Genomic DNA, 11,177 nt, shown 5'->3' on the forward strand with positions numbered 1-11,177 from the left:
GGAAGGGGAAGCTGAGATGAAGTGAGAGAGTGGCATGGACATATATACACTACCAAATGTAAAATAGACATGCTCTTTCTTACCTCCATTATAGAGTAGTTGTCCAGTGTCCCCTTGGTAGTCAGGATCAGCCACCCAGCCAGCACAGTAACTCCCTTCTTTACATTGATTCAGAGGCACAAAAAGATCAAGGTGGTGTGGCAGCAGTCTTAACTTACAGGTCAGAGGAGTCATTGTTGTGTCTCCTGGTGGAAGCATTCTTCCCTTTGGAACTAAGGCCTTTAGGCCAGCTGAGCATAAGGTCACAGGAACAGGAAGCAAAAATTTTACTAGTGGGTCACTAGGGGTAACAGTGTGTGTTGCCACTCCCATTTCCACCCCCTGATTCCTGAACCCATGAATCCTGGCTATGGAAGAAACAGCACCACATATTGGACTCTTATTCAGAGAATATACAGCCTTCTTGAGAAACTTGCCTTAGCTCTGCAACATATTGCCACTTAGCTGGAGTTGTAACTGAGTCATTCCACTGTTCTATCAAAATAGAACAGCACGGTTTGAAACATGGTAAGACCAGTGAATTCCATGAGCATGGGCCCATTGCTGCACTTCATTTGCTAAAAAGTTAGTAACTTAATCAGAAGCACAAGCACTGTTATGTAGAATACCATGACAGTGGATAAGTAATTCTGTAAGCCCACATATGATAGTTTTGGGAGAAGCACCGCATGCAGGGAATGTAAATCCATATCCAGAGTAAGTGTCTCTTCTGGTAAGAACAAAACACAGCTCCTCCCATGATAGAAGGGGTCCCATTTAATCAACTTGCCACCAGGTAGCTGACTGGTCACCCTAGGGAATGGTGCCATATTGGGGACCATTGGTCTCTGCTTCTGGCAGATTGAACACTCAGCAGTGGCTGCAGCCTGGTCAACCTTGGTGAGTGGAAGTGCATGTGGCTGGGACCATGCATAACGTCCTTCCCTCACAACATGGTCACTTTGTTCATGAGCCCAATAAACAATGACAGGGATTGTGGTGTGGCTGGTGAAGGAGGCTGACTGGTATTTAGAGAATGTGTCAGTGGATTATTAAAATCATCCTTTGCTGAGGTCACGCTTAAGAGGACATCGACAAGGGACACAAATAATTTTGTATTTTTTGCCCATTCAGAGAGGTCTATTCACATACCTCTTCCCCAAATTTCCTTGTCAACAATTTTCTATGTTCTTTCTAAATCCCTGACCATCCAGCCAAACCTCTGGCCATAGCCCTTGAATTGGGATATAATCACATATCTGACCATCTCTCCTTCAAGTCAAATGAACAACGAGATGCACTGCTCTAAGTTCTGTCTACTGGAGGATCCTCAAAAAACTTAAAACATAGAACTACCATATGATCCAGCAATTCCATTTCTGGCTGTATACCCAAAGGAAATGAAAACAGAATATCAAAGAGATATATGTACTCCCATCTTTATTGTAGCATTATTCACAATAGCCAATATATGGAAACAACCTAGGTATCCATCAATGGATGAATGGATAAAGAAGATGTAAGATGTGTGTCTGCTATGGACAGATAATAATATGGAATATTATTCAGCGATGAGAAAGAAGAAATTCTGCCATTTGTGACAACATGGATGGACTTTGAGGACATTATGCTAAGTGAGATAAATCAGACAATGACAAATGCTGTATGCTGTCACTTACATGTGAAATCTAAAAAGGCCAAACTCATAAAAACATAGGGCAAAATGTTGGTTATCAGGGGTTGGGTATTGGGGAGAATGAGAGAGATGTTGTTTAAGGGTACAAACTTGCAACTAGTAGATAAATAAGTCTTGGAGATTTAATCTACAGTGTAGTGAATATAGACAACAATGTTGTGTTATAATCATCTAAATTGCTAAGAGACTAGATCTTATTTATTCCCACCACAAAAAAGAAATGATAATTAGGTGATGGTGTAGAGGTGTTAACTATTGCTACAATGGCAGTCATATTATACTATATAAATGTATCAAATCACCATGTTGTATACTTGAAATGTACAGTTATATGTCAAATAAATTTCAATTTTTAAAAAAATTGAGGGAAAACCAAACCTCTAAGCAAGTTAAGAATAGAGGGGATGATTACCTGAACTTGGTAAAGAGCATCTGCAAAAAAACTACTTCCAACAAAATAGTTAATGAAGAAAGACTGAATGCTTTCCCTCTAAGATTGAAAAGGAGGCAAAGATTTATGCCCTCACCACTTTTATTCAACATAATACTGGAATTCTACATAGTGCAATAAGGCAAGATAAAGAAAAAATTATAAAAATTTGAAGGAAAAATAAAACTGTCTCTATTTGCAGATGACATGATGGTCTACATGTAAAATTCCAAGAAATCTACCAAAAACGTCCTACTATTTAGTATAAGTGAGGTCAGCCATGTCACAGTATAAAAGATCAATGCATTAAAATCTATCCCATTTCTTTATACTGACAATGAATTTGTGGAAACCAAATTAAAAATACAATACCATTTACGATTATGCCAAAGAAAATGAATTACTTAGTTCTATGGCCTGAATTGTGTCCCCACCCAAATTCATATGTTGAAGCCCTAAGCCCCAATGTGACTGTATTTGGTGATGAGGCTTTTAGGAAGTAATTAAGGTTAAATGAGTTCAAAAATTCAGAGTCCTAATCCAGTAAGATTCGTGGCCTTAAAAGAAGAGGAAGAGATCTCCCCCTGCCCCTTCACATGCATGCACTGAGGAGATGCAATGTAAGCACTTGAAGAGAACTCTAACCAGAACCTGACCATGCTGACATCCTGATCTTGGACTTCCAGCATTCAGAACTGTGAGAAAATAAATTTCTGTTGTTTAACCCACCCAGTCAATGGTAAGTTGTCATGGCAGCCCAAACAGACTAAGATACTTAGGTATGTATTTAACAAAACATGTACAGTATTTTTATGCTGAACATTAAAATACACTGATGAAAATAATCAAAGAATAACTAAATAAATGGAGAGGCATACCATGTTCAGAAATTGGAAGATTCAACATAGTAAAGATATCAATTCTCCCCAAATTGATCTGTAGTTTTAATGCAATTCAATATTAAAATTCCAGCCAGGTTTTTGTAGACATATAGAAGCTTATTTATCAGCTCGGTGCTTTGCGATGACTTAGAGGAGTGGGACAGGGAGGGTGGGAGGGAGGTTCAAGACAGAGGGGATGTGGGGATATATGTATGCATATGGCTGATTCACTTTGTTGTACAACAGAAACTAGCACAGCATTGTGAAGCAATTATACTCTAATAAAGATGTATTAAAAAAAAGGCATCTCCCTCCAGGTTCCAAAAAAATAACAATAAGAAAATAAATCATCTAATTCTCAGGCTTTTTTTGGAGAAGAAAATAATTTGTATGGAAGAGTTGCCTGGTGGTCCAGCGGTTAAGACTCTGTGCTCCTACTGCAGGGGGCATAGGTTCAACCCCTGGATGAGGAACTAAGATCCTGCATGCTGTGTGGTGTGGCAAAAAAAAAAAATTGTATGGAAAGGCACAGGCCTTAGAATAGCATAAATCATCTTGAAAAAGAAGAATAAAGTGCAAGGAATTAGTCTATCTGATATGAAGCCACACTGTATAGCTACAATACTTAATACTGTGTGGTATTAGTGTGAGTATAGATACATAGATCAATAGAACAGGATAGAGAACCCAGAAATAGACCCACACAAATATGTTCATCTGGTTTTTGACAGTGGTGCAAGAACAATTCAATAGAGGAAGAACAGTTTTTTCATAACCTTTTCAAGAAATGGTGCTAAAAAATATTTTTAATAAAATAAAATAAAATAGTTCTAAAAAAAGAAATGGTGCTGAAGTCATTGGACATCCATAGACAAAAAAAAAAAGAAACCTTAATCTAAACCTAACACTTTATATAAAAATTAAAGTGAATCACAGACTTAAATATAAAACTTTAAAACTTTGAGGATAAAACTTAAGAAAATCTTTGGGGTTTAGGGTCAAAGAGTTCTGAGGCCTGACAGCAAGTCATGATCAATAAAAGAGAAATTGATAAATTGGATGTCATGAAAATCCAAAACTTTTGCTCTGCAAAGCACATTGTAAACAGGATGAAAAAATCAGAACAGACTAGAAGAAAATATTTGTAAACCACATATCCAACAAAAAACTATCCAGAATATATAAATAACTCTTAAAACTCAACAGTAAAAATGCAAAACAAAAATATCCCAACCAAACCCAATTAGAAAATGGACAAAGACATGAGGATACACAGATGGCATATAAGCACATGAAAAGATGTCCTATATCATTAACCATGAGGAAGATGCAAGTGAAAACCACAATGAGATATCACTACACACCTATCAGAATGGCTAAAATAAAAATTAATGACAACACTAAACACTGGGGAGAATATGGAGACATCATTGGATCACATGCATTGCTGGTAAAATTGTAAAATTGTACAGCCACTCTGGAAAGTAGTTTGGCCGTTTCTTATAAAACTAAATATACAACTACCATACACCCCAGCAAATGAACTCTTTATCTTAAAGAAAACTTATGTTCATAGAGAAACCTGTACATAGTGTCCATAGAAGATTTATTTGTGATAACTAAAAAATGGAAACATCACAGATGTCTTTCAACAGGTAAATTTTTAAACAAACTGTATAAAACAGACACCATGAAATACTGCTCAGCAATAAAAAGAATGAACTATTGATACTCCCAACAACTTGGACGTTACCCAGAGTATTATGCTGAGTGAATAAAAGCCAATCTCAAATAGCTACATATTGTTTGATTTCATTTATATCAAATTTTGGAAATGACAAAATTTAGAAATATTAAACAGATTTATCATACCAGTGGTTAATAATTGTGATGATGGGATACTTACCTATATATGTGATATAATTGCATAGAACTTGTTTTGTGCTGGTCTCAACCTATCAATAATCAATGTTGTGGCTGGACTGGCCCTTGTGGTTCTTATTATAATCACAAGACACACTCAGCAATAACCATCAAGAAACTTTGAAAAGAAGGTTTATTACTTACAGGTCCTGGAAATGACATAGCACACCTGGGGCCACACAGCAAGGTCACAGGTAGAGAGAGAGGGCAAGATCCGGGGTTCTGCTTTTAGAGGTCTAGAGTGGGGGACCTTGTGTTTTATGGGCTCCCTCTTGTCTTTGGAAGAAAAACACACAACCTAAAAGTCATGGTTATGTTTTACTCAGGGAAATTACTGAGGACTATTGCCTGGGAGACAGCCTCTCAACTCTGAGGAAGTGTTCTGAAGAGGTAAAGGAGGAGCCGGGATATATAGGAGTTTTTGCTGAAAAAAAAATATATAGTCGATCATCAGAAGATTACTGCTAATCACAAAAACAGACATCTCAAGTTGATTTTAGTGTTTTTCTATGTAGGGGAAGATGCAAGAAACTGGGGTCACTGAAATTTTTCCTTAGATATATATGCATCTTAACTATCTAGGGCCAGTATCCTGTTTTTCTCCATCCTGAATTCCCCTCAGTGTGCACCATTGCGGAGGGGGGGGGTTGGCTGCAGTGGCTGATGGCTTGGTCGTGGGCAACATTTGTTGTTTACTGAAATGGCAAGAAACATTTTTTTGTCTGCACTTTATGTTGGTGAATTTAAAACATAGGAATGGGAATTTAAAGGTCGGGAAGAAAAAAAGACAAGCGGCCCAAATGGTCAGTTATAAAAATCATCCAAGATCTCTAAAAGGAGTTTGGGGTGACTATGGGGTTCAGCCAGGTTCTTTATGTAGTCACATAGGTGGCAACTGTGTTTATTGAGATAGCCACCTTTGAAGTGAATGCTTCTTTGAAGTGGATGCCTAGACAATCAAAGCTTAAGTCAGGTACTTGCATTACAAAAAGAAAAGCCAACTGTCAGGCTTATACTATAGGACTATCAATAAATACACACACACACAAAAGAGTATACATAAAACTGGGGAAATCTGATGGATTTTATGAATAAAAATATCCTAGTTGTCATACTATTGTTTTGCAAAATGCTATCATTGGGGGAAATTGGGTAAGGGGTACAAGGAATCTTTCCATGTTATATATTACAACTGTATGCATATCTATAATTACCACAATAAAAAGTTCAGTAGTAAAAAGTGTGCCATGATGTACCCAGGCATTGTTCTGAATATAATGCTCCACTAAAAGAAACCAGAGCTCTTTGTAGAAATGTGTAATTCCAGGGCCAGGATAGTAAAAGTCCAAGGAGAGCCTGGGGCATCTAGTTGATTTGGAAAACAAGGAAGTGCTCAAAGATTAATGGGTAAATGCAAAAGGATACAGGAAGGAGCTGGTTTGAAAGGGTTCCCATGGGCCAAAGTTGGGACAATTTAAACTTTAAAAAATTGACTGTAAATTACTGAATAAATAAAAATCCATGAGTGCAAAATAATACCCAGAGGAAAAGAGAGAAAGAGACAGAGAGAGGGAATAATTTTCAGTAATTGGAGATAACTATTACTGCTACTCTTTTTAAATTTTTATTTATTTTTATTTTATTGAAGAATAGTTGATTTACAATATTGTGTTAGCTTCAGCGTACAACAAAGTGATTCATTTATACATATTTTCTGGTTCTTTTCCATTATAGATTATTACAAGATATTGAATATAGTTCCCTGTGCTATACACTAAATCCTTGTTGTTTATCTATTTTATGTATAGTGGCGTGTATCTGTTAATCCCGAACTCTTAATTTATCCCTCCTCCCCCTTCCCTTTTGGTAACTATAAGATTGTTTTCTGTGTCTGTGACTCTGTTTCTGTTTTGTAAATAAGTTCATTTGTATCATTTTTAGAAATTAGATTCCACATATGAGTGATATTATGTGATATTTGTCTTTGTCTGACTTACTTCACTTAGTATGATAATCTCTAGGTCCATCCATGTTGCTGCAAATGGTATTATTTCATTCTTTTTTATGGCCAAATAAAATTCTATTGTATATATATATATACACCACATCTTCTTTACCCATTCATCTGTTGATGGACATTCAGGTTGCTTCCATGTCTTGGCTACTGTTAATAGTGCTGCTATGACATTGGGGTGCATGTATCTTTTTGAATTAGAATATTACTCCTACTCTTTACCTATAATTATCAGTTTGCAGAGTAAAGAATAAAGTACATACCCTGCCTTTAAAGGAGAAATAGTCCATCTGCAGCTGATGAGAGAAAGCTCATCTTTATGGATGAATGAAAGCTAATAAAAGTAGAAGGAAATCTAGAATCAGAAAATCACTATTTTGTAATTTAACAATAAAATAATTGGTTCAATCAAAGGTTACCAATGGATTCTTAAACCATTAGGCAAAGGGTTGGAAAGGAACAAGATAGTTACACAGTGTCAAAATAACACCTCTCAGATTACTTGTTTATTGCAAAGTAAAAACTGTACCTTCACAATGGAGAAACCTGGAAATCATCATTTTAACGAAGAATAACATTTAGTATCATTACTACTGGGATAACTTGACATCATGAACCTCTGATATGATGCAGTATGATGTATGCAACAACATCTGCCAAAACAACATACTTGCCAAAATGTGTAACTTGAATCTAATCAAACCTTTAGCCCTGAGTTTTAGCTGTATAGGAAATAAATTGGGTAGAAGAACAATCTAAATGACACCACAAGGAAGCAATCAGGTAAAATCAGCAGGTAACTGACCTGGTCTGTTAAAAAAAAAATCAGTATCATGGAGAAAAAAAGGGTGGTGAGATTGTTCTAGATTAAACAGACTAATAAGACATAACCAAATTTAATGTGTGGTTTTTAATAGATCCTGTGTTGAGGGGGGAAATTTTAAAAACACATTTAGGAAACAATTTGGAAATTGAAAATATATACTGGTGTTACTGAGGTCAAGCTTGTGCTGCTAACCGCACGACAGGCCAATAAATTGAGAGATGAGTTGTTGGGTGGGGCAAAGAATAGCAGCTTTATTCGGAAAGCCAGCAGACCAAGAAGATAGTGGACTAGTGTCCCAAAGAAACACCTTCCCTGAGTTAAAATTCAGGCTTCTTTTATACTAAAAGGGGAGGGGGTAAAGCCCTGGTTCCAGCCAGACTCCGGAGGGGATGTGTTAATTTGTTCCTTTGCACAGCCATTCACAGGTGGGCCTGGTCAGGACATTTCCTATGAGCTAAACGAAGGTATTTTAGCTTAACACTCATTACCTGGGAGGCAGGGTTCCCAGAGATGGACCATTAGGTATAATTTAAGCTTTATAGGCAACATCCCTTTAGTGATTAACTTGTAATAGAATACAAAAGGTCTTCCCTATTACACTGGAAGTTAGATAAAATTAGAAAATTATCATTGACTTATAGGTGTGATAATGATATTGTGGCTATAAATTATGTCTTTATTCTTAGGCCAGGAGTGCTGAAGTACTGAGAGACGAAATGGCACTGATATGTGTATCTTACTTAAAAATGTTTTTGAAAAACTACATACATATATGCATGCATATAGATATGTGTATATGACAAAATGTTAAGAATGACTGAATTTAGATTGTGGGTGGATTTGTGCATCTCTGCTTGCAGCCAATATGTGTAGGTGTCACTACTTAATTCAGGAAGTAATTTTTTGAAGACTCCTCACTGTTTAACTGTTACACCTCAGGGAAGAGGATCTATGTTCATTCTGTGGGGTCTCTCCTCTGGCCATGCCCAATGATCACATCAATCTCCAGAGAACGGTTCAGCTTCCTATCTATGCTTCCCAGAGCTGTTAATTTGTTCTTGGTACAGATGGACAAATTAATGTATTGTTTCTTCTTTTACTTCCTGTTCTTAGAGAATGAACTTAAATAAGTGACTTTTTGTCCTATATTGAGGTTAACATCCAGTTTCTCTATGGATCCACTGGTGTGTTGTAACACAGTATTGTGAGTCATCATCTTTACTACTCCCAACTTTAGCACAACTACTCACACACTACACAGAAAGTCTTTTTGTATACCTCAGTTTGACTCTACTAGGTGAACAATGCTTATTTTGAACTGTTCTGCCTGCTGCTGCATGCTAGCTAAAAGGTCTGCAGTATTTTCAGTGTTTCAATATTTTAAGGTTAGGCTGCTGATTTGCATCGACAATAGAAAACAGTAGTTAGGAGAAGAAGCAGCTGATGGGCTCAGCCAGAATTTCAGGCCAGTAAAGGCTGTTTCATAGGGGCAAGGGAAGGGTCTCTTCACAGCACAAGTGGTCAATCAGGCTGATGCAATGAGGCTGCTCAGTAACTTACTGGGAAACCAGGGGCCGTGGGGCACACACTTGAAGGCTGCAGGCACTTTGGGCAGAGTGAGGAGCAGCGCGAACGTTCAGCCGCGGGTCCAAAAGGAAACCGGGGATCCTGCCGCCGCCTGTGCAGCCATCCGGTCAGGGACACGCGGTGCCCACCTATCCAAATCCGGGTGGGGAGCCACGCGCGGGGAGGAGGCCAGCGGCGGCCAGGTGGGATCTGGTAAGGATTCAGCAGAAGCGCTGGTGGCGGCGGGCCCAGGAGGCGGGCTCCAAAGGTGTGCCACAAGCCCCGAAGCTGCCAGCACCCTCCGTATCCCCCTCAACGAGATACACCTGGGCACGCAGCCAGAGCGCTGGAGACATTGGGGAAGCTGTGAGGCCTCAGCTGCATGCATACGGCCAAGTTTGTTGGACACCTTCGAGTCCCCAGGCCTGGTGAACTACACTGTGGGTGAACCACTGCCGCACGGTTAAATTTGAGCCTGGACCCCTGCAAACCTGTGAGTTCTGGTTTGCAGCTGCAGGCTGTGCAGGAAGAAGCAGCACCCACACTTCCTTGTCCCAGTCTCACGCTTCATGCTCTTCCTGGGCGCCAGGAGCATCATGATGTACCAATCCCACACCCACCCAGCTCTGCACAGCTTCTGCAGCAGGTGCAGGGTGCAGAGTTTCCACGCGTTAGTCTCTCACCCCAGAGTTTACAGCGTCGCCTCACACTTCCTGGACGCGGGCACGCACTGCCTGGACGCGAGCACCGTGTGCAGCGTGGTCGTCGAGGAGTTCAACAGTGGCGATTGCGGGGGGCGGGGGTCATGAAGGAGCACAGAGCCGTCCAGGGTGGGTCTACCAAGTGAGCCCCTGCCTCTCTTCCCGAAGAGGGGCAGGCACTGGGCCCGCAACACACCTGAAACACGAGGGAACCACCTCAGTGCTTGTCAAAGACAGTGTGTGACAGAGGTCTGTTTCTGGACTGGTGAACCCGTGATGTCGCGCCAAGTTTCTACCCCTGCCCCACCAGTGTTTTCCAATGGACTTGTTCATAATGACAATAAAAACAAAAAACCTAAGCACACATTTGTCTGGGTACAACGCTAATGATAATTTTCCAATCAGCAAGTCCAATCAGCAAGTAGTGGCTCTACTTTTTCAAATCGTCTTTTACATCACCCAGTTCTCACAAATCATTTGCAGATTGTTCATATGTACTGTACGGTTATGGCGCTATTGTGAACAGGATTGTTTTTAGCAGTTGCATCTGGTACAAAGGACCACTATATCCAAACGGTTTCCTAAACATTTTTAGGACGTTTTCTATTGCTTATCCCTGTGTGTGTTTTAGGTCAGCACTCACATTTTCGCTACTTAGACATAGGTGTTATTTTCAGCTACATTGTTTATTTAATGTATTTTTATATACTATGTTTAAGATTTATTAGTATTACATACCTCATTGTGCTTATTTTTCAAATGATGCTGTCATTTTGCTTGGTTTTCTTTTGGAATCTGTCTCTGGGTAGGGGGACAGGGAGACAGAAGAGTGAGAGATATCTGTGCACTGTATGCCCCGTTTGATGTTCTGAAATTCCTATCTTGTACATGTGTTAAGTATTCAGAAATAAATACTTAATAAGTAGAAAATATGTATTACTATGTTGTATACGACAAAATCAGCATTAATTTATACGTAATTTCTTGATACTGGAGATTTTTATCAAACAATAGGTGGTCAGTGTCTTTTCATGCCAAATGATATGTATAAACATCATCACTTAATGGCTTCATAGAATTTTAAAATATGGCTCTTCCATA

General features: G+C 38.9%; 1 pseudogene; it reads left to right on the forward strand.

Moving 5' to 3' along the window:
- Positions 1-9,347: 9,347 nt before the first annotated feature.
- Positions 9,348-10,276, forward strand: LOC117310206 (centromere protein V-like protein 3; annotated as a pseudogene).
- Positions 10,277-11,177: the final 901 nt, after the last annotated feature.

Source organism: Tursiops truncatus, chromosome X, assembly GCF_011762595.2.
Source record: "Tursiops truncatus isolate mTurTru1 chromosome X, mTurTru1.mat.Y, whole genome shotgun sequence".
Taxonomy (NCBI): Eukaryota; Metazoa; Chordata; class Mammalia; order Artiodactyla; family Delphinidae; genus Tursiops; species Tursiops truncatus.